The sequence below is a fragment of the Lepisosteus oculatus genome, unplaced genomic scaffold (genome assembly GCF_040954835.1).
Source record: "Lepisosteus oculatus isolate fLepOcu1 unplaced genomic scaffold, fLepOcu1.hap2 HAP2_SCAFFOLD_113, whole genome shotgun sequence".
NCBI lineage: Eukaryota > Metazoa > Chordata > Actinopteri > Semionotiformes > Lepisosteidae > Lepisosteus > Lepisosteus oculatus.
The window spans coordinates 192,577-212,987 of record NW_027167664.1 but is presented as its reverse complement, the minus strand read 5'-3'; the positions used below and the strand labels follow the sequence as shown (position 1 = coordinate 212,987).

Below are 20,411 nucleotides of genomic sequence, written 5' to 3'. Positions count from 1 at the left end.
TGCATAGAAAATGGTGCTCGCTTCCACCGACTGATAGAACATATGTAGCATCGGCTAAAGTCGGCTCTGTCCCTTCTTATAGATGGCCTCGATGTTCTTAGACCATTCCAGTCTATCGTCAATGTGCACTCCTAGGTACTTGTACAAGTCCACCATCTCCACGCCACTCGCATGGATGTAGACAGGAGTAGGTTTGACCTTTTTCCTCCTGAAATCTACCACCAGTTCCTTTGTCTTTGTTACATTCAGTTCCAAGTGGTTCACCCCACTCCACTCCACAAAGCTGCTGACCAGTCCTCTGTACTCCTCCTCCTGCTCACCCTTGATACATCCCACAATTGCAGAGTCATCTGAGAACTTCTGCAGGTGGCATGACTTTGAGTTGTACTTAAAGTCCGAAGTATAGAGGGTGAAGAGGAATGGAGAAAGACCTGTCCCTTGAGGTGCCCCTGTGTTACTCACTACCTGTTCAGACACACAGTTCTGAAGTCTCACAGACTGTGGTCTGCTTGTCAGGTAGTCAGTGATCCACGAGGCCATGGAGGCATTGACTTGTATCTCTTCCAGCTTCCTCCTTAGATGTAAGGGCTGGATGGTATTGAAGGCACTGGAGAAGTCGAACAACATGATCCTTACAGTGTTGCCAGCCCTGTCCAGGTGTGAGTAGGCCCTTTGCAGCATGTAGATGATTGCATCCTCCACATCAACACTGGGCTGGTAGGTGAACTATAGGGTGTCCAGTGATGAGCTGACCAGGGGTCCCAGGTGGGATAAGACCAGCCTCTCCAGTGTCTTCATGACATGAGAAGTCAGTGCAACTGGTCTGTAGTCGTTGAGGACAGAGGGGCACCATTTCTTTGGTACCGGGACCAGGCATGATGTCTTCCAGAGCACCGGGACTCTCTCCAAGCGCAGGCTCAGGTAGAACAGTCGCTGGAGCACTCCGCTCACCTGATCAGCACAGGCCCTCAGAACTCTGGGACAGATGTTATCTGGTCCTGTGGCCTTACCCTGGTGCAGCCTCTTCAGCTCCTTTTTCACCTGGTCAGCCGTGATGGTCAGCCAGGCCTGGGGGATGGTGCTCATAGCGCTTTCAGTGCTGCAGGTGTTAATGGCGGAGGTGTTGGAGAGTGGCAGCTGTGGGGGATGGGTGGATGAGTAGCTAAACCCGAACCCTAACACATCTTTTGGTGCTTAGTTTCCTACATCTCTATAGTAAGTTGTTTGATTACCAGCAGCCATATCACTCTGCAACTCACAACTGGAAACCCACTGAAGCTAAGCAGGTGTGAACCTGGTCAGTACCTGAATGAGAGACCTCTTGGGAAAAACTAAGGTTGCTGCTGGAAGAGGTGTTAGTGGGGCTAGCAGGGTGCGCTTATCCTGCAGTCATGTCGGTCCTAATGCCCCAGTATAGTGATGGGGACACTATACTGTAAACAGGCGCCGTCCTTCGGATGAGATGTAAAACTGAGGTCCTGACTGTCTGAGGTTGTTAAAAATCCCAGGGCATTTCTCGAAAAGAGTAGGGGTGTAACTCCGGCGTCCTGGCCAAATTTCCCATTGGCCCTTACCAATCATGGCCTCCTAATAATCCCCATCTATGAATTGGCTTCATTACTCTGCTCTCCTCTCCAACGATAGCTGATGTGTGGTGAGTGTTCTGGTGCACTATGCTGTCACATCATCCAGGTGGGGCTGCACATTGGTGGTGGTGGAGGGGAGTCCCCATTACCTGTAAAGCGCTTTGAGTGGAGTGTCCAGAAATGTGCAGATGAAGCCATTCAAAATGCACGGTACAAACCCGTACCGCACGCAACTACCCACAAGCCACCGCAGGGCACCGCGGTAAGTGATTGGCTGGCCAAAATGACCGACAGGGGCACTCGTGGTGCATTGGTGGGTAGTGAAAAGATTTAATTATTTAATCTCTTTAATCCGCTTAGTATTGAATATGTATATGAAATTTTACCACTAAAGGGAAATTTTAGTAGCTGAGCATAAAAAGAAGAGGAGCATAACGCATCTGAAGGTCATAAACGATATTAATTTAGGAACATAAACATTACTGTATGTAAACTGTACTGTGTATGGCTGGTCTTGGTAGTTTAAAGAAAAAATACACAACAGTCTTCCATTTCTCCCTAAACATTTTAAGCATGAAAGTTTTATGAAACGGTACCCAAATATGCGATTGCTGTATAGAATGAATTTTAATTTTAAAATAATATTTAAGACGAAAATTAAGCTGTTTTCATCTTCCGCCTGAGAACATAGTCATCCGTTGCTACCCAACGCAGAAACACAGCCACTAACTAGCAAAGAGAGGACATTAGCTAGCCAATATGATAAAGAAATAAATGATTATTTTGTTTATTTCTTTTGCACATTTATTTGAACATTTACATCGATTGTAAAGCACTTTGAAACTGCCCAATCCCTAGTTCATCAGGCATTTTCTTTTATGCTGCGGGCATTCTCCTGGTCTGGCGCTGGTCTGTGTCTTCTAGGATATAATGCCAGCGATTTTTTGTTAAATTTGGGTTTCCAATAACGCCGCGGCAAACTCTTGCATTTATGTCCACTATAACAAACAATCTCCTTTGCTTTTAACCGAGCGTTTAATAATTTCCTAAAATGAAAATGATGTACTTTATTTCCCTCACGGGATCAATAAAAGTATCTATTATCTATCTATCTAAACTATGGGGCAGAATTCTGGGGTCTCCCTATACCAGAGATTACGGTAGGGCTTCAGAATGGTGATTGGCTGACACCATCTGACACCCCTCTGATTGGGGAAAAAAGACGTCTTGATCTGCTATACATACTGTACCAGGAAGAGTATTTCTTTCTATTCGAAACGTTTAATTAAGAAGTAAAAACCTTACAGCGTACACAGATTTCTAAACTGATCAGGAGGAAGAAAAATCACCCATGTTTCGTGCATAAAAAGTGGTTATTAACTATCGAAACCTGTTTTATTTATTTTATTTTTATTTAGATTAAGAGTTCCCATCACCCTCATTCCCATTTAAATCACAAACCCGTGTTTAATTAAATGTATTTTAACGTAAATCGTTACCTTTGTCTTCTGCATAATAATGTTCGCAACTCTGTCCAGCAAATTAATAATAAACTTTATTTTATATCGCGTTTTAAACGAATAAGTAATTAGATTGCTCATAAACCTAATCACTTATTCTACATAAACACAGTGTAATTGCTCTCTGAAAATGCTTTTTCTTTTTATTTAGGCTCAGATTTCAACTATAGATCGTACACTAATTACTAGCAGTAAATACTGATGTTTTGCTCCCTCTTACCACAAAAATATTTAAAATAATGTATTGTAGCTGGGATGAACTTTTTTTCGAACATGTCTGTACCTGCTGCGACTCAGACACGGAATTGGTAAAGATGGCGACATCTCAGGCACCCAGAGATCGGGGGGCGTCTTTCCGCCTCCATAACTAAAATGCCAAATAGGAGTAGTTTTTAATTCAGTTTGAATTATAACTGTACAGTCCTCGGAACGTTCACTCAGCGTAATTATTGTATTTCATTGCACTTTGACAAATTGTCTTTAAATCAATTATTGTCAGAATATCCCCACCTCCAAACAAGAACAAAATTGCAACGATTTTAAAAATTGGCTGTTTCAGTAACCTAAAGTATATATTTTAAGTAATAATTTAACAATATATGTAATTTTTTTAAGATATGTTTATGTTGTGAATGTTTGAAGATTGTATCTTATTTTTAGTTTTTGTTTTGTTTCACGTTAATTTTATAAGGGAGAGTGTCATAGAGAGGACTCCTTTACCCCCCATCTTGATTAAAATACTTTTATTTTTTCACAATCTGGCAATGCCAGACAGAATTGAAATTCTCTGCAGCTAAATGGCCTTGCAGATCAGAAAATCAAGGAACAAAACAATTGTTGTGCCCTGCTCCTCAATGGAATCGCTTTACATGCTAATGCGTTGGTGTAACACTCTGTGTCTACAGTACATTGTGAACAAACCGGTTTCACAGGTATTTTCAACCCCCAGCCACTGTTGTTTCATCTGTTGTTATCATGTAAAGCACTTTTAAAGGCACTATATAAAATAAAGTTTATTACTATTGATCATATTTTTCCTCCCAGAACTTGTAAATTGTTGTTCTTATTGTTGTTGTTATCCCAGAGAAACTCTTGGAGTGCTATCTCCCGGTGGGCATCCGCCACGTCTGCGGCGACTAGACCCAGTGGCTCTCCCGCTAGGCAGCAGCATTGGGCCAACCTTGCCTGCAGCATTCCCGGCGCCTCCTCTCTCCTGCCTAAAAGCCTCACTGCGTAGTTGTACCGCTGGTCCCTCGGTATATCCAGCAACGCCTGGCAGACCTTCCCCTCCAGGATGGCGGTGAGGTGGCCCACCATCTCCACCTGAGACCAGCCATTTCCCAGGCCGCCATCCAGAACTGGGCCTCAAACATCTGCCATCTCCCCATTATAACAGCTCGGTCTCACTAGCACAGGCTGGAGCAGGGGTGGCGGCCTGGACCCGGCGCTTCTCTGAGTCCAACATCATCGGCCGTTCACTGTCCATCCTCCCGCTTCTAACACCAATGTAATGAATTTGGGTTCGTTGAGGACGAACACAGAGACTCAAACCTGTGGAGTTAAAAACTGTGCTTTATTTCTTCTCCGTCACCACCCGCCAGCAGCACTCCCGCACCCAGACGAGAGAGAAACACAAGACAAGCCCGCCAAGAGCGCGGGCCCAAGAGAGACAGAGAGAGAGAGAGAGAGAGAGAGAGAGAGAGAGAGAGAAAGAGAGAGACACCAAGGGGTGCGGAACCAGGGAACTATTTACATGGAAAACGGGCGATCTCCCCAGACTGTACGCCCGTTTCACTGTTACGTGGATGCCACTTGGGGGATATCCTCTATATCCTCTTGGGGGGAATATCCTCTTGGGGGATATTCTAACAACAAGTGATTAGAAGACGATCTGTCAAAGTGCAATGAAATACAATATGCTGGACAGTATGCTTCTCAAAGCGCTTTACAGGATAACAACAACAATTTTACAAGTCCTGGGATGAAGAATATCATCAATATTAATAATAGTAATAATAAACTGTATTTTATATAACGCCTATATAAACCTTTATTTTATATAACGCCTTTTTTGAAAAAAACTTTTTTTAAATGCATTTGCATTTGCACACAGAGCAGTGTTTACTTGAACATGGAGATGCCATACTGAAAAATTTCTGCACACAACCATTGCAGCGGAATTTGCATCATTTGGCAGGGCTATGATTCATACAAGTGGTGGTGGATTTGGAGACAAAATGTCTTTACATTGGGTTGCTGTAAGCGGAGCACTAAAAAAGCCCAAAGCTCTACTTATTATTTTACAAGAGAATGCACCTGACAAGCTGGACAGTATGCTTCTCAAAGCGCTTTAGAGGATAATAACAACAATAACAACAACAATTTACAAGTTCTGGGAGGAAAAATATGATCAATATTAATAATAATAATAATAATTAACTTTATTTTATATAGCGCCTTTAAAGGTGGCTTCTCAAAGCGCTTTACAGGATAACAACCGATGAAACAACAGTGGCTGGGGTTGAAAATACCTGTGAAACCGGTTTAATTCGTCACAGCCAGCACTCCCACAGAGAGAGATGAAAACCGCGCAGCGTCAGGTAAATGCACATTAATATGTTGGGTTTTTGGGTTCGGGTGGATTTGCGCCCTACAGTTCAACCTGCGGTACCGCTGTGTACTGTACATACAGTACGAACATGTGTTATTTTGAAATATAAAAAATGTCAATATACGTTTGGAGAAATTGAGTATTGGTGTGTATTTTTTCTTTAAAATACCAATAACAGCAACATACAGTTTACATAATATGTTTATGTTCGTAAATTAATATCATTTATGACCTTTATGACCTTCATTATGCTCCTCTGCGTTTTATGCTTAGCTACTAAAATTTCCCTTAAGTGGTAAAATTCCATATAAATATTCAATACTAAGCGGGTTAAAATGTGCACAGTAAAGAGATTAAATGGTTAAATCTTTTCACTAATGACCAATACAACACATTATCTTCCGTGTCGCATTAACATTGGAATGTTTTTTTGTGTCAAAAGAAGCGATACACAACCTGTCTCCTCTATAACTCTTCAGTTTACAGAGAAATTCCACCAGAGCCTCACAACATTGTCCAATAATACTCTTCTCGTGTCTAATTTTTAGTTAAGCAGGATTTGAGCTACAGACCATAACAGACCAAAAAACAGAATCCACCTGTGATTCGGGTGTTAACAAAACATGTTTACAAAGAAAGTGAAGTACAGTAATACTACCAGCTATATAGATACATATATTTAGAAATTTAGATCCTTAAATTAATATCATGATTTATTTAGATACGTGCTTACATATTTTCGATTATAAAACAGATAATTCCGTTCCTGGAATCTGACTGGCTGACACCCTTCTGAAGTGGTACCATAGTGTCTGGTATATGTCTGGTATATGGACGACCCTGAAATTTGACTTGTTACTGTGTGATAAATTTTAAAGACGTAGATAAAAAGCTTGGATTCTCATGTATCTGGTACAAGTATCTTTTAAAACAGTCTTTGTTGTGCTCTTGAGGATCCTTGTGATATTTTGAGCTCTGGTTGAATGATAAGTGTCGCAGTTTAAATCATTTTCATTGTTAGAAATTATGAAACGCTCTGTTAAAAGCAAGAGAGTTTTTATGTCTGTTATACTAAAAGAAAATGCCCGACGAACTAGGGATTGGACAGTTTTTCAGTGCTTGTACAATCGATGGAAATGTTCAAATAATTGTGCTAAAGAAATAAACAAAAAAAGTTATTTATTCCTTAATCATATTGGCTAGCTAATGTCCCGTCCTTGTTAGTTAGATCAACAAAATGCTGTGTTGTTACTTTTTGTCGATGAAAAAATAAAGTATTTTCATTTAAAATGACAGTTACAGATAATGTGGACCAGCGTAATACTTTGAGTTTACAGCTTGTCCAAGTTAATTCATTATTAATAATATGAGTAATATCTTCGGTAAAGGCTTTGATGCATAAAATATTTCTGCATAATTAAAATATTTATGATAAAGGTAGGTTGTGTACTTTTGCCCAACTGAGCAATCTTGCTTTCATAAAATATACCAACTTTTTAATGACTGATGATTAACATGCTGTAATACACAGTTTAAATTTAAAAGCTCAAATGCTGTACATGAGCTTTATTGGCTCCTCCTGGCGGTTTTACAAGATGATTCCGGATACTTTCCGGTATGACATCAAATGACGTGATACACCACCTGATACTGCGTGATACTGCGTGAAACTGCGTTTTGATGCGACACGCCTACCGGGGTTTACCGCGAAATACCCCACCCATCTGTATATAAGTGTAAGCAATTATTATTATTATTATTATTATTATTATTATTATTATTATTATTATTAACAAAGATTAATAAATTTGGTATATTCACTAGTCACTAGTCATATTCACATTCACTAGTTGTTGCTTTTTTTGATGGCAATGGCTACGTGGGGTCTTTAAATATTGTAAGCCTGCAGACATTTGTTAAACACAGTGCAGGTTTTCTACCTCCTTAGCTAGTAGGACCAATGGATTATTTTCATTTTACAGTTATTTTATTATTTTTTCAACCTTTAGTTCTTTCCACGCACTCCAGCAGTTGACTAACACTACCATCCTCTCTTCAAACATGCTTCCCTCTCTCATATTTAACCTTCTCATGCTTTTGCACTGCATGTTGGGCTAATTAGTTCATATGTCCATTTATTTTCAGTACACACTCCTATGAAGATTTACAGTATGGGACATGCTACTGCAGTCAGGATCTGCCCATGCATCTTCAAGTTCAAGTTCAAGTTCAAGTTTATTGTCATTATACTCATATACAGGTATATGGTATAACGAAATGCTATTTAGCTAGCTCTCAGACGATAAGTAGTACAAAAAAACAACAATACAATTGTATAATAAAAGAAAGACAGACAACAGGCAGTGTGCAAAACAACAACAGACAATGTGCAAAACAACATCAGATATGCAAAAACATACATCAACAGAATGAAATAAAGGATAGAAAATTATGGGGAGTGATCTTTTTGACATGTGAGGTAGAGGTAGATTTCAATGTGTGTTTGAGTTTTTGGTAAGAAAGAAGGCACTGTGAGGTTCAGATCTTGTTGAGACATACGTGATCCTGTTGCACACTGGACTCCCACACACAGTTCTTCCTACTGGGTGACAGTTCGACCTTAGCAGGTCCTTCTTTGTGACTTTGGGAGTAACACCAACAAGATCTATTACTTGTCTCCCTCGCCTGATCTATGCTTGAGGGGAATCCCAAGTTCCAAACACTCCCGACTCAACTAAAAACTCTTATAATCCAAACCAGAACTCAATGCCTTGATAGAGGACCAGACATATTCGCCCAGCAGAGCAGGAAATTGCACAGTGAAGGAGTCCACTATCACACCATCAATTTTCAAAAGTCAAAAAAGGACATTTGCATACATCTTTTGTGCAACACAAAAGCTCTTCATTTTACAAAAGGCTATTGACTCCAACTGGTGTTTCCCACTGATCATCATCCTATCTCCAGAATCCAGTCGAGCATAACCTGTTCCCTAACCCACTGTTTCACCCCCTCTTTTTGTTCCTTTCTACCCTCTGTTTGCCACATAATCCTGGTCAGTAACTTTTCTCAGTCTGCTTCGCTTAGGTGAGTCAAAGCCAAGTGTTTGATCTGCACAGCGTGAATTGCACAACCTGTTCGACCTTTTGATCTTTAACCACAGAAATGATCCTTCAGTCATCTTAGGATGGTAAAAATTGGATCAAGCAAGAATCGAGACGCAAGATAGTATTTGATATACTGTATGTCAGGAGTTGAAAGCAGTCTTCCTACAGTTTGATTTTCAAACCTTCCTCCCTGTATCCCTGCTCCCTGTACAGCTGGTTTCATAACCATTTGCCAAAGGACCTCAGGGAATGTGTTGAAATCATCAGCTTTTCTTCCTTGGTACTGTATATTTTTAATTATGTTCTAGACAACATTTAAGGAAAATGTTTTTTTTTACAGAAAACAGGAGACATTCTTGCCAAAACTACAACACAGAGGTGATAACAAGGAGGTATGGGTATAAAATGATGAACAAACACCCTAATATTAGAGACTAATATGCTGCCATTCCTTATTGCTTCATCTTGTATCAACTTAAATACTATAGGATGAGCTAGACCAGAGAATGAAAAAGAGCAGCAAATATGATCAAGGTCATTGTTTAAAATAAATAAGAAAATATAGATAGTTCTACATACACACTGAATTGTGCTAATATGCATAACAGCTGTCACTGCTAGGCTGGGACCCAGGAGTTAAGCTTGTTCATGAGAGAATAGGCGTATGAATTCTCCACCAAAGAAAGTAAGTGTCTGCAGTGAAGATTATTCATCATTAATGTCAGTTTGCTAAAGCTTGCCTGCTGACCCCTTCTTCACAATTCAGATCAGTCTACATATTTTGTTTCTATGTAAACAACAGAACTAATTACAGATGAATATCTTTATATATGCTCTACAGTGCCTATAGAAAGTGCATACAGACTTTTAAAAGTAACACATTTTGTGGCCTAAAAGCCACAAAGCAAGACACATTAAATTAAATTAACATTAATTAATTAAAAAAATGTCACACATTACCAAACAAAAACCCTAAATGCTTAAACATTCATCTTACTGTAAGTAAGTAATTAGAAATGAAAACCTAGAACAATGTGTTGGATAAGGTACTTATATATCAAGTGTGATAGTTTGGAAATGGTGTGTAGACTTTCTATAGGCTCTGAACACCATCTCTTTAAACTTAAGCTTGAATGGAAATAATCATTCCATGTACAGTATATGGCTCTATACAAGTGTTGCAAGTAGTGAACTGGGAGTAGATAGAAAACAAATAGAATAAAGATAATTATTGTATTAAATGATGTTTAGGGCTCAAAACAAATACACCCCTAACAAGTTAAAATGAAGAAAAATGGAAATGGAAAAAATGAAAAAAGGTTTTAATAGGAATTTGTATCTTCTGGGGTATATGGATGTTATTACAACTTTTGAAACAGCTTTTAGAATGCATTTGAAATATTTTGAAGTTTGAATTTAAATAGACATGGAAATAGTTGTACATATTTAACAAACTAATTGAAAATAGCTGCACAGTGTTTAAATAAATGGAAACACATTTTCACTTGGCCTCATATTTGTGATACAGGGAGAGCTAGAGGTTAATTTCTTAATGAAAAGAAAAATAAATACAGAACACTGGGGACATTAGGCTTTTATTTCACTCTGTTTTACTTCTTCCTTGTATACTGTGCTCACACAGCTTTAATCTCTTGATTATACTGTGTATATAGTATAACTGAACTTAGTACCTATTCATGCCATCAGGAAAAACTGGTTTCAGAGAAATGCATATAAAGTTCTTTTATTTTTTATGTACTTATCAGATTTGATAACTGTTTGGCATGATTCTGTCCAGTGCACCACAGTGATTGGCTTATTTGCTCACTCTACACAGATAAATATGGCAAGACCAAGAGAAATCAGTTTGCACATGCTGGATCCTTCACTGAACAGCTCTCAAGTAAGTACTGTATACTCCTATAGAAACAACATACTTTCAAAGATAATATGTAAAACTGGAGAACATTCCAATGCTACTTTAATTAATAGAGAAACCTTATAGTGATTTTATAAAAATATTCATAAGGTACTCATATTCACAAAGTGTATATTCACTTGACCATTAGATTGTCAGATGATTTTATGCATGACTAATTGGGTATTTATAATGTACTTTGGGAAAAAAACACATGCCTGTGTTTCTTCTATATAATCTCCTATAACATAATTATAACTATATAATTAATTACCTTGTGCATTCGAGATACTTGAATTCCTTTCAATTGCACATTTACTGTATGTTAAAAATAATACTTCCTAATAATACATTACTGTATAACAACACAATATAGTATATGTTACACGATTTAAACAAAAAAGCTGTCTATATTTGGCGTGCTTACTGGTATATTGAGACATTTTCATCTGAAATTTTTAAAGATAAAAATATATTTTTTATTTTTTATTAGCAATGCATTTATGTAGTGTTTGTTACACAAAGATATGAGCATTAATCCCAGTCATGTATTGCTGTAGGTTTGGAAAATATTTTAGATTAAATTTCTGCATTCTGTATTTCTTCACATTGTGGTTTAAGATATAAATGAATATATTTAATTATGTTTTGTATAATTATAATTTCTATTTAATACATTATATTTCTATTTCATACAAGATATTTTTTTCTTAGTTCTAGTGTCTAAGTCTGCTTTCTGGAGTTCTTTATTTAAATTAAAATGTATGTATTTTGGGTATTGCTTAAATATTTTAGCTTCTTTTCAGACATTGGAAAGAAAAACAACAATACAATTTTATTAAAGTGTTTTTCAAATACCTTAAAGTGCTTGGACTCACAAAAAGGTAAAAAACAAAAGGAAATTGACACAGTTGACCAAAGATTAAAATGGAAACAACCCTTTTTTATGTATTATTTTTTTATTTTATTTGAAAATTGTACAGTATGTCGCTGTACTTCACGACTTTCTGATACCTTACCCCAGTGTACTGTATATCAGGGACTGCCTGTATATTTTGGTAGCAAGGAAATCGAAATTGTAAACATTATCCCAGTTTTCCTTCATTATTGATTCCACACATTGTGTAGAAAATGATAATTATAGAATGCATCAAAATAAATCATTTCAGATGTAGACGGCTCATACTCAGCTTTTCCAAATTTATATTTATATTTTTGCAAAACTGTGCATTTGTCAGCATTAAAAATTGTGATTAAATGTCATTAAATAATTTGTATTTATTAACAAATTCACATCCCACAACCCCTAAATGTGTACCACCTGTAATCTGTAAACTAATATTCTATCAGACAGTATTTCAAAAGCCTTGTGAAAATCTAAAAACACTTTATGTATGCTCCATGTGCTGCTAATGTTTGTTAAAACAATGATCAAATTGGTCAGGAAAGAAATACCTTTTCTAAATCCATGTTACTATTCCCTCAGGTATTAATTCCATATAGGTAATCATCTATCTTAGATATAATGATTGTTTCAATAACCTTACATTAATAGAAGTCAGACTAATTGTTCTATAACTACTTGGTTACGTTTTCTCATCCTTGATGTCTGAATAGCATCTCTTTTTTCCTTGTATACAATTAATAAGATTCCATGAGGCCCTGGGGATTTCTGAATTTTATTTGTTTCTAGAAACTGAAATTATTCTGCCTTTTCTGATACTGTTTAATACAAATAATTTTATGCAATAAAACTTTCTACATTTGATAAATTTCTTAAATCACAAAATGGGGGTAATGTTAGTGGATATATATATATAGTACTGTATAAAATTAACACATTTTAGATTCATTATATAATGTACAGTATACAGTATATTGTATATAGTATATAAAAAAATATATATACTGTATATAGATCCTTAGTTAGATACAAATGTTGTTATTCAGGAATGCAGAGCTCAGTAACAATGTGATTTTCTCTTTTTCAGCATGCTTGCCTTTTTGGTTTTTAGTGTTTTGTTTGGTAGTGTTGCCTCAGAAAATAAAGGTAAGTATCTGTGAAACATGAGCTATTAAAGAGTCTCATTGATGCTATACTGTTCATGCAGCCTGCCTCTGAAAATGAATTATTCATTCACAAAAAATGTCAGCTTACCATCAGCTGCATTTGAAAATAATTTAAATCAAGGAAAGTACAGCTTTTTGGGATAGCTGTTTGGGATTGTTGTGATCAATTTTGGAGATTACATTGTAAAAAACAGATAATTATGATCTAAAGCCAGTACAAAACAGCATGGGAAATTCATGACAGCTCCCAAAGCCAGTGTGAGCAATATGCTTTTGTAGCTTGTTCCAGATTCTCATAGTGGTGTGATGGTCAGCACTACTGTCTTTCAGCTTCTATGGCATTGGGTTTAGCTAAGGGTGCTTGTTACAGCCTTATTTTCTGTTGTGGTTATATGTGTTTTGCCTCTCCCGGACTGGTGGGTATGTTCTGTATGCTGTGTACAGCATTATAGCATTGCTTTATGTCTACATCTCACTAAACACTCTATGTCTTTCTTGTCTCCTGGGTTGACTGAATGATAATCGATATACCAATTATATCATACTGTACAGTATCAATAATAACAAATTTAATTTATAGAGCACATTTCTTTACAGTGAATCTCAATATGCTTTGCATAGAAGAAAAAACTAAAAGAGAAATTAAGGAATTTAAAAATTAAGAAGAAAAAAAACAGGGAATTCATTTATAGTACTGGAAGTTCTAGGCTTGCTGATTGAGATGAGATTTAAGTTCTCTTTTAAAGGTCTCAACTGAAACTGCTTGAGATGATCACATGTGAGGAGCAGAGATGGAGAAACATGGTCACCCATAGTATAGATAGATAGATAAGACTTTATTGATCCCAAAAGGAAATCGATGTGTCACAGCAGTCCAGCACAAGACAAGCAAAAACAGACATCAGAATAGATAGAAAATAAATATACAATAAATAAATAAAAATAAATACATAGGTGTGTGCAAAATATGATCATAGTCACTGTAAAAACAATAAAATATGTGCAAAATGTGCATAGGTTTATACAGATTGATTGTCCAAAAAATACAATGGAGCAACATGCTGTCCATAGAGGAGCAAATGAAGGGCTGACAGTCCTAGCCTAGGGCAGCGTTATACACCCTGACAGCAGCTGGGAGGAAAGACCTGCGGAAACGTTCTCTTGAACACCGTAACTGGAGCAGTCTGTTTCTAAAAGTGCTCAGTTGCCCAATGACAGTCCCACGAAGCAGATGAGAGGCGTTGTTCATGATGGCTGTGAGCTTGGTCAGCATTCTTCTCTCAACCACCACCTCCAGGGGGTCAAGGCTCAGCCCCAATAAGAGCCAGCCTTCTTGATAAGTTTATGGAGCCTATTTGCATCTCTTGTCATGATGCTCCATGTAGTCATACATACATGTAGTATGTAGTCTGCTTTTAGGGACCTGCAGCAGATTAGATTGACCCGATCTTAAAAACCAGGACTGAGGTTTAAAAAAGAAGATTGAGGTAGACAGAACCTTCTCAACATTCATCATGTCATTAAGAACAAACTAAATGACAAGACTGATGGACTCCTCAAATTGTGAAATAGAAAGAGGCTTGAGGTTGGGAAATATCATAAACCATTTAACACAAGTCAGATTAGAGTGAGCACTTAAATTAAAGAAGATGGCTTTAATATAAGATAATTCAAGTTGAAAAAGATCAGGTTCTGAAATAGGGGTCTCTGTTATAACTAGGTCAAGTATGAGACTTTGATATGGGTAGATGCATTAATATTCCATAATGACCGAGCAGGAAAACTCAAGTTTTCCAAAACGACAGACCACTTTGATTGCGCTGTACCCTTGTTGGCTATGATTATGTTTTCCATAATAATACATTTAATTTGTCTTGGATTGCAGGGAGTGAGAACGTCAGACTGGTGGATGGAACTGATCACTGTATGGGAAGGGTTGAAGTCTTTTACAACAACCAGTGGGGAACTGTGTGTGATGACGCCTGGACTGTTATTGATGCTGAAGTTGTCTGCAATGAACTGGACTGTGGAACTGCCATATCAGCCCCTGGGTCTGCATTCTTTGGCCAAGGCAATGGTACAATCTGGCTAGATGATGTAGCCTGTACTGGAGATGAGATGTCCCTACTACAGTGTCCATCAAAAGAACATGGAGTTAATAACTGTGGCCATCATGAGGATGCAGGAGTTATTTGTGCAGGTAGAAACATTTCCCTTAAGCTACTCACTCAATCTTAGCTTAAATAGCAGGAGAAATGTTTAGTTGCTACAGTCAATTGGGCAGAGATTGAAGGTTTATTTTGTAATGCAGTCAATTCCATTTAACACCAAATCTGGTTCTGTAATTTTGCAATGCTGTAAAATTCAGAATTTAAGTGGCAAGAGCCAAGAAAGAGCTGTTTATTCCTGGTAAGATCTGCAGCAACCCTGTACTTATCCTGGATTCACAGAGTGCAAGTGGGGACCACTGCTTTAATTGGACAATACTGCATCACATGGCAAACACATACTGTATTTATGGAAAAAGTGTGATCTGTAGCCTGACATATACAGATGGAGAACATTATACTTGAGCCAAAGAAGGCAAGCCCATATTATTAGAGGTGTGTTCAAACTAGGAAACTGTAAACTGAGACAAATTTAAAGGGCAAAGTTTATCTACCAGAATTCTAAACTAAACACAAGATTAAACAAGATACAACATTATATATTCATTATTTACAAAGACTTAGAGTCCCTAATTCACTCTACTGCACAATGCTACCTTAATGCCACCGAGGGAAGCTGTTCAGGGATAAAATAATTGTTTCTACACAGCAAAAGACCTTCAGATAATAGTTCTCTTAAATTGCTGCTAAGTAAGGAGAGTCATTTATCTGATTTAGATGATTGATTCACTAAATCAAATATGTTTAGTGTCACTCTCTTCAGTGTTTAAAATATCTGCCCAATTTACATGTTCAAAATTTAGGCCTTAATTTCAGGAGCTTTGAAAAAGTTCACTTGTTACACTGTTGATCCTTCAGTTTCAGAGATAAAGTGAGAGAATTGTTGAATACATCTCTGCTATATTAAGCTGGACATCTCAAAAACCCTTCTTAGCTCGCTGTTTACATACTGTATTTGGGCATCATTCACACAGCTCCTCCAATTTAGCAATATACAGTATACTGAGCTTTATTAACTAACTAAAAACTGAATACTAATTGAACAGAGTAGGAAACACTATTACTATAAACACTATAACTATACACTATAACTAATACACTGTACTGTATATCTTCAGGCTGAGGTTCAACCAAATACTGAAGAATGAATTTCAGTCCATAGGCACATGGTAATTCATTTATTATATTAATGAATTAGAAGGAGGATGAAAGTCATTCCTCAGAGATTTCTAAGGACAATCTTGGTAGGTGGTAACTAGATTCAGAAGATATGATATGCCTTATAATTGACGATACAGCACAGGATCTACTTATGCAAAATCCATTTCCAGAAATTAACTGCTAATGTTTTATTATAGAATGTAGGATCCAGTTTGACCTTTTTTAAGAAACAGTTGATTAGACCATGATAAGCAGTTTTTCTCTTTCACTGAACAACAGGAACTGGGCGTGTCAGACTGGTGAATGGGATGGACGCCTGCTCTGGGAGAGTGGAGGTCCTGCACAGCTACCGGTGGGGCACAGTGTGTGATGATGGCTGGATTACAGCTGACGCTCAGGTGGTCTGCAGGGAAGTGGGCTGTGGGGCTCCTCTCTTTACACCAGGCTCTGCATATTTCGGACCAGGCACTGGTCCAATTTGGATGGATGATACAACATGTACTGGAGATGAGCCATCTCTCATTACATGTCAGTCTAAGGGATTTGGAGTCCACAATTGCAACCATAGCGAAGATGCAGGTGTCATCTGTTCAGGTACAAATCCCATTACTTAGAAATTGTTTCATCACCAAAAACTGACCTATGGTAGCTTGAGGTATTGTCTCAGTATCTGAAGATATACTATCTAGTATCAGAGATTGTGAAATTCTCAGGTTATCTTAGAAGGAGATAAACAACTAATTGACTTAAGTCTCAGAATTATAAAGAGGAAAACAGGAAAAGCTATTACTGACCAAAGACAAGCATTAAAATCTAGTGAAAGTACCTAAAAGTACCTAAAACTGGTCTGTTTACCACTCGTGTGCCCTACACAATAAAAGTCACAATAAAAACAACACAATAAAAGTCACATTTTGTCTTTAACTTTACCAAAAACATTTTACTTTCACATTAACACAACACTTACAATATACAAGATGCAGGGTTCTGATGACACTAAAAAAAACAAACAGGGTTAAAACTGTGTAAAAGGATTATATAGGCATAAGGACAAGGCAATGGACATGGACATGGACATGCTACTGAAAAATTGTTTCCTGTTATAGAGATCTGAAATAGATGGCTACATGATACAAATATATAATAACTCTATGTGAGACATGAATTAAAAAATAAAAGTGCCTTGTTTATAGGGTTACCGGTTAGCTAGAAGAATATATTGTTTGGCATACAAATTGAATCCAGTAGATTAGACATTGCTACACTGCTACTGTGAGTCAGATTTTCCATTCCTAATGTATTTCTATACACATGATATGAATCTTTTACATTGTTCTAAACCTTTTATATTCTTTTTCCAGTTCAGTCCCGCAACATTGAGGTAGGTACCGATGGACATACTGCATATACATCCTCTGGGCCTCATGAACATGGACACATCACCTTCCTGAAGGTTTGGAGCAACAGCACTTGCATAACTGGGTAAGTCAGGGTAAAGTGAGTGGTGTCACTCCCTTGGATTCTCAGGATTGTTTCTCCTTCTCATTGCAAGGGGACAGTTTTGATCATAACAGTTTTGATGCTTTTCCTGGTTTTGTGTCAGGTAACACAGCAGAGGGATCTGGAGTGCTTGAGTCAGATCTCTAGTGGCTGGATTTAACATCCCTAGGATTATAGGTCTTATAGCGGACCTGAAATTCAGAAATTAAACACTTATATATATATAAATTAAAATGGCTATAACCATTTATTCCTTTCATTGACAGCAGCATGTGTGCAGATTATTACAACATATATATTTTTAGATTTTATTTTAATATAATTGTATTTCTTCTACAAAATTATATTTGCAAAATTAATTGTACCCCAAAAACTTCATCCTTCATCTCTGTGAGATATGTTTTCTTTTTTTTTTCAGAATCCAAATAAAATATGGAAAACGCTGGAGTCCAGTTTATGGCATGTCATATGGACTGGTCCAGGGGTTCCAACTGTACATGGATGAGGCTGTTATCCAGGTTTATGGACGATACAGCTCCTACATCCACCAGTTAGTATTCAATACTAACATGGGGCGTACCTTCATTGTGGGCTCCGCCACTGGCTCGCTTTTCAACTTCTACCCTGTTTATCATGGAGCTGAGCTCCGGTACATCACTGGAACTTATGGCTTTAATGGAATTACTTCCTTTGGTGTCCAGTGGGATAGGGTAGCTTATACAGCTCCAATCAACAGAGAGAAAAATGACAATCTTTCCTCTAAACTAAAATCAGAAAATGAAACAAATTAGAACACAATCTAGGAGATTCATAATCTTTCATGATTGGTGTAGACCTAATGAGGCTTATCATCTATATATTAATCCCGGACAGATCTCACAGACTTGAGCATTGCTGTATAATACGCTACAGTCAAGTTCTGTTCAAACATTTATTCTTCAGCAGTTAATGAAATTACTGTTTAGTTTTCTTGCTTTAACAACATTGGTTCCTCTATACTGATTACAATATTGCTTTTATCTGGGAAAAATAGGCTTTTTAGTTCTGAAGGTTTGAAGTAAACTTTCTGATTTAACTTTGCTTTAAGTTCAGCTTCTGTTTATGTTATTGCTTATATTGCACAATGCTCTGACACAGATTCAGTGGCATTCATATCATTTAAATATTCTTAAGAATGTAAGTTCTCTTTATCTTGTTTCTTTTTCCATTTCTGAATATTTTTTTTACCAATCATGTCGCTAAACAAATAAAAAACATTTCTATGATGAATATATTTGCTATGATTAGTTATTATTATACTATTATACTGTTATCATGCATTTGCAATATTTTCTTTAGATTAAATCTCTTTGTTGTGCCATTTCGTTGATAAAATTGTAAAAGTACTCCAGTGTTGTTTACAGGTGGCTCTGAATTCTTATTGCTGTTTGTAATGATAGATGATACATTGGAAACACTTTCAACATTTTCTCACTGTAACATAAGATATTCTTGATTATACCTGTTTATGGCTTCTTATCTTTCTCTTCATGCTACAGGGAGTGTTTAACATTTTTTAACTCTATCTATGTCATTTTTTCTGTATCAGTTTTGTCTGTATGGCCCTGGTCCAGGTTTTACATTCATACAGTATGTTAATATAGGCAGTACACAATCATGGCCTTTCAAGATTCAAAGGTGGTTCTCTTTTGTGCTCATTTTATTTAACTTTATGCCTCACAAATACATTAGGTGCATTTAATTTCCAGAATTAGAGACCTACAGTACACTGTATGTACAGTTACAGAATTTTGTTCCATTCAACGTGTATCCTGCCTTGTGCCCATTGACTGGCAGGTTAGAATCCAGCTCACTTCAACTCTGTATTAGAACAAATAGTTATGGAATGGAAATTCATGGTTTTATACTTTTCTCTCTATAATGTGGAAATGGGGTGGCATAGTAACACAGAATCAGGGGGAAGCTCGAGCGTCCCCCAGCAGGTGATGGGTGTAAGACAGGGTGAATGGGACAGCAGTCTGTCTCAGTGCACACAGACACACACACTCACACCAGGGCCAGTTTTCCCAGAAGCCAATTAACCACCAGACATACTACCAGTCTGTCTTTGGACTTAGGGAGGAAACCAGCGCGCTTGGAGGAATCCAACAGTAACACAGGGAGAACATACAAACCATGTATATACTGTAGTACACCAGGAATTGAACACAGTGCCTCAGCACTGCATGATAGCAATGCTAACCACTGCTGCCCATTATACCTTATATACTGTATATATATATATGTTCACTTTTCAGAATATCACTATGCCTAAATCAACCAAAAGTATCATTCAATTTTGCTTTATTGCTTCAGAAAATGTCAGACTTTATTTTTCTGAACAAATGCTGATTTTATCTGAACATAAATCAGAAATAATACTAAAAACTAAAATACTAAAAACATTGAACCATATTGAAAACTTTCCATTAGTGGCAGGCCCCTACACAAACCCAGGAAAATAATTTATATTGTACCAGAATTCCTTCATCTGGAAAACTCCAAAGCTGACAAATGTTTGTATGTTACCTCTAAGAGATGAGAAAATAAACAGACATTTCCAAAGCCAAGCCAATCTTTTTTACTCACCCTCAAAACTGAGCAGATTATACATTAGGTTTGTTGACAACTTTGACCCTCAGTGGTCTCTATACACACTTGTTGCAAAATTAAGACAGATTTATATGGAATGAATAGTCAAGGAGCTCATAGAGAAGGTAAATCCCAGAAT

At 37.2% G+C, this 20,411-nt stretch overlaps 1 long non-coding RNA gene across 1 annotated transcript; it reads left to right on the top strand.

Annotated features, from left to right (window-relative positions):
• Nucleotides 1–10,678: 10,678 nt before the first annotated feature.
• On the top strand, nucleotides 10,679–16,719 carry LOC107076302 (uncharacterized). Its single transcript, XR_011184421.1, has 4 exons — nucleotides 10,679–10,727; nucleotides 12,734–12,792; nucleotides 14,698–15,012; nucleotides 16,421–16,719. It is a non-coding gene; the product is annotated as an uncharacterized lncRNA (long non-coding RNA).
• Nucleotides 16,720–20,411: the final 3,692 nt, after the last annotated feature.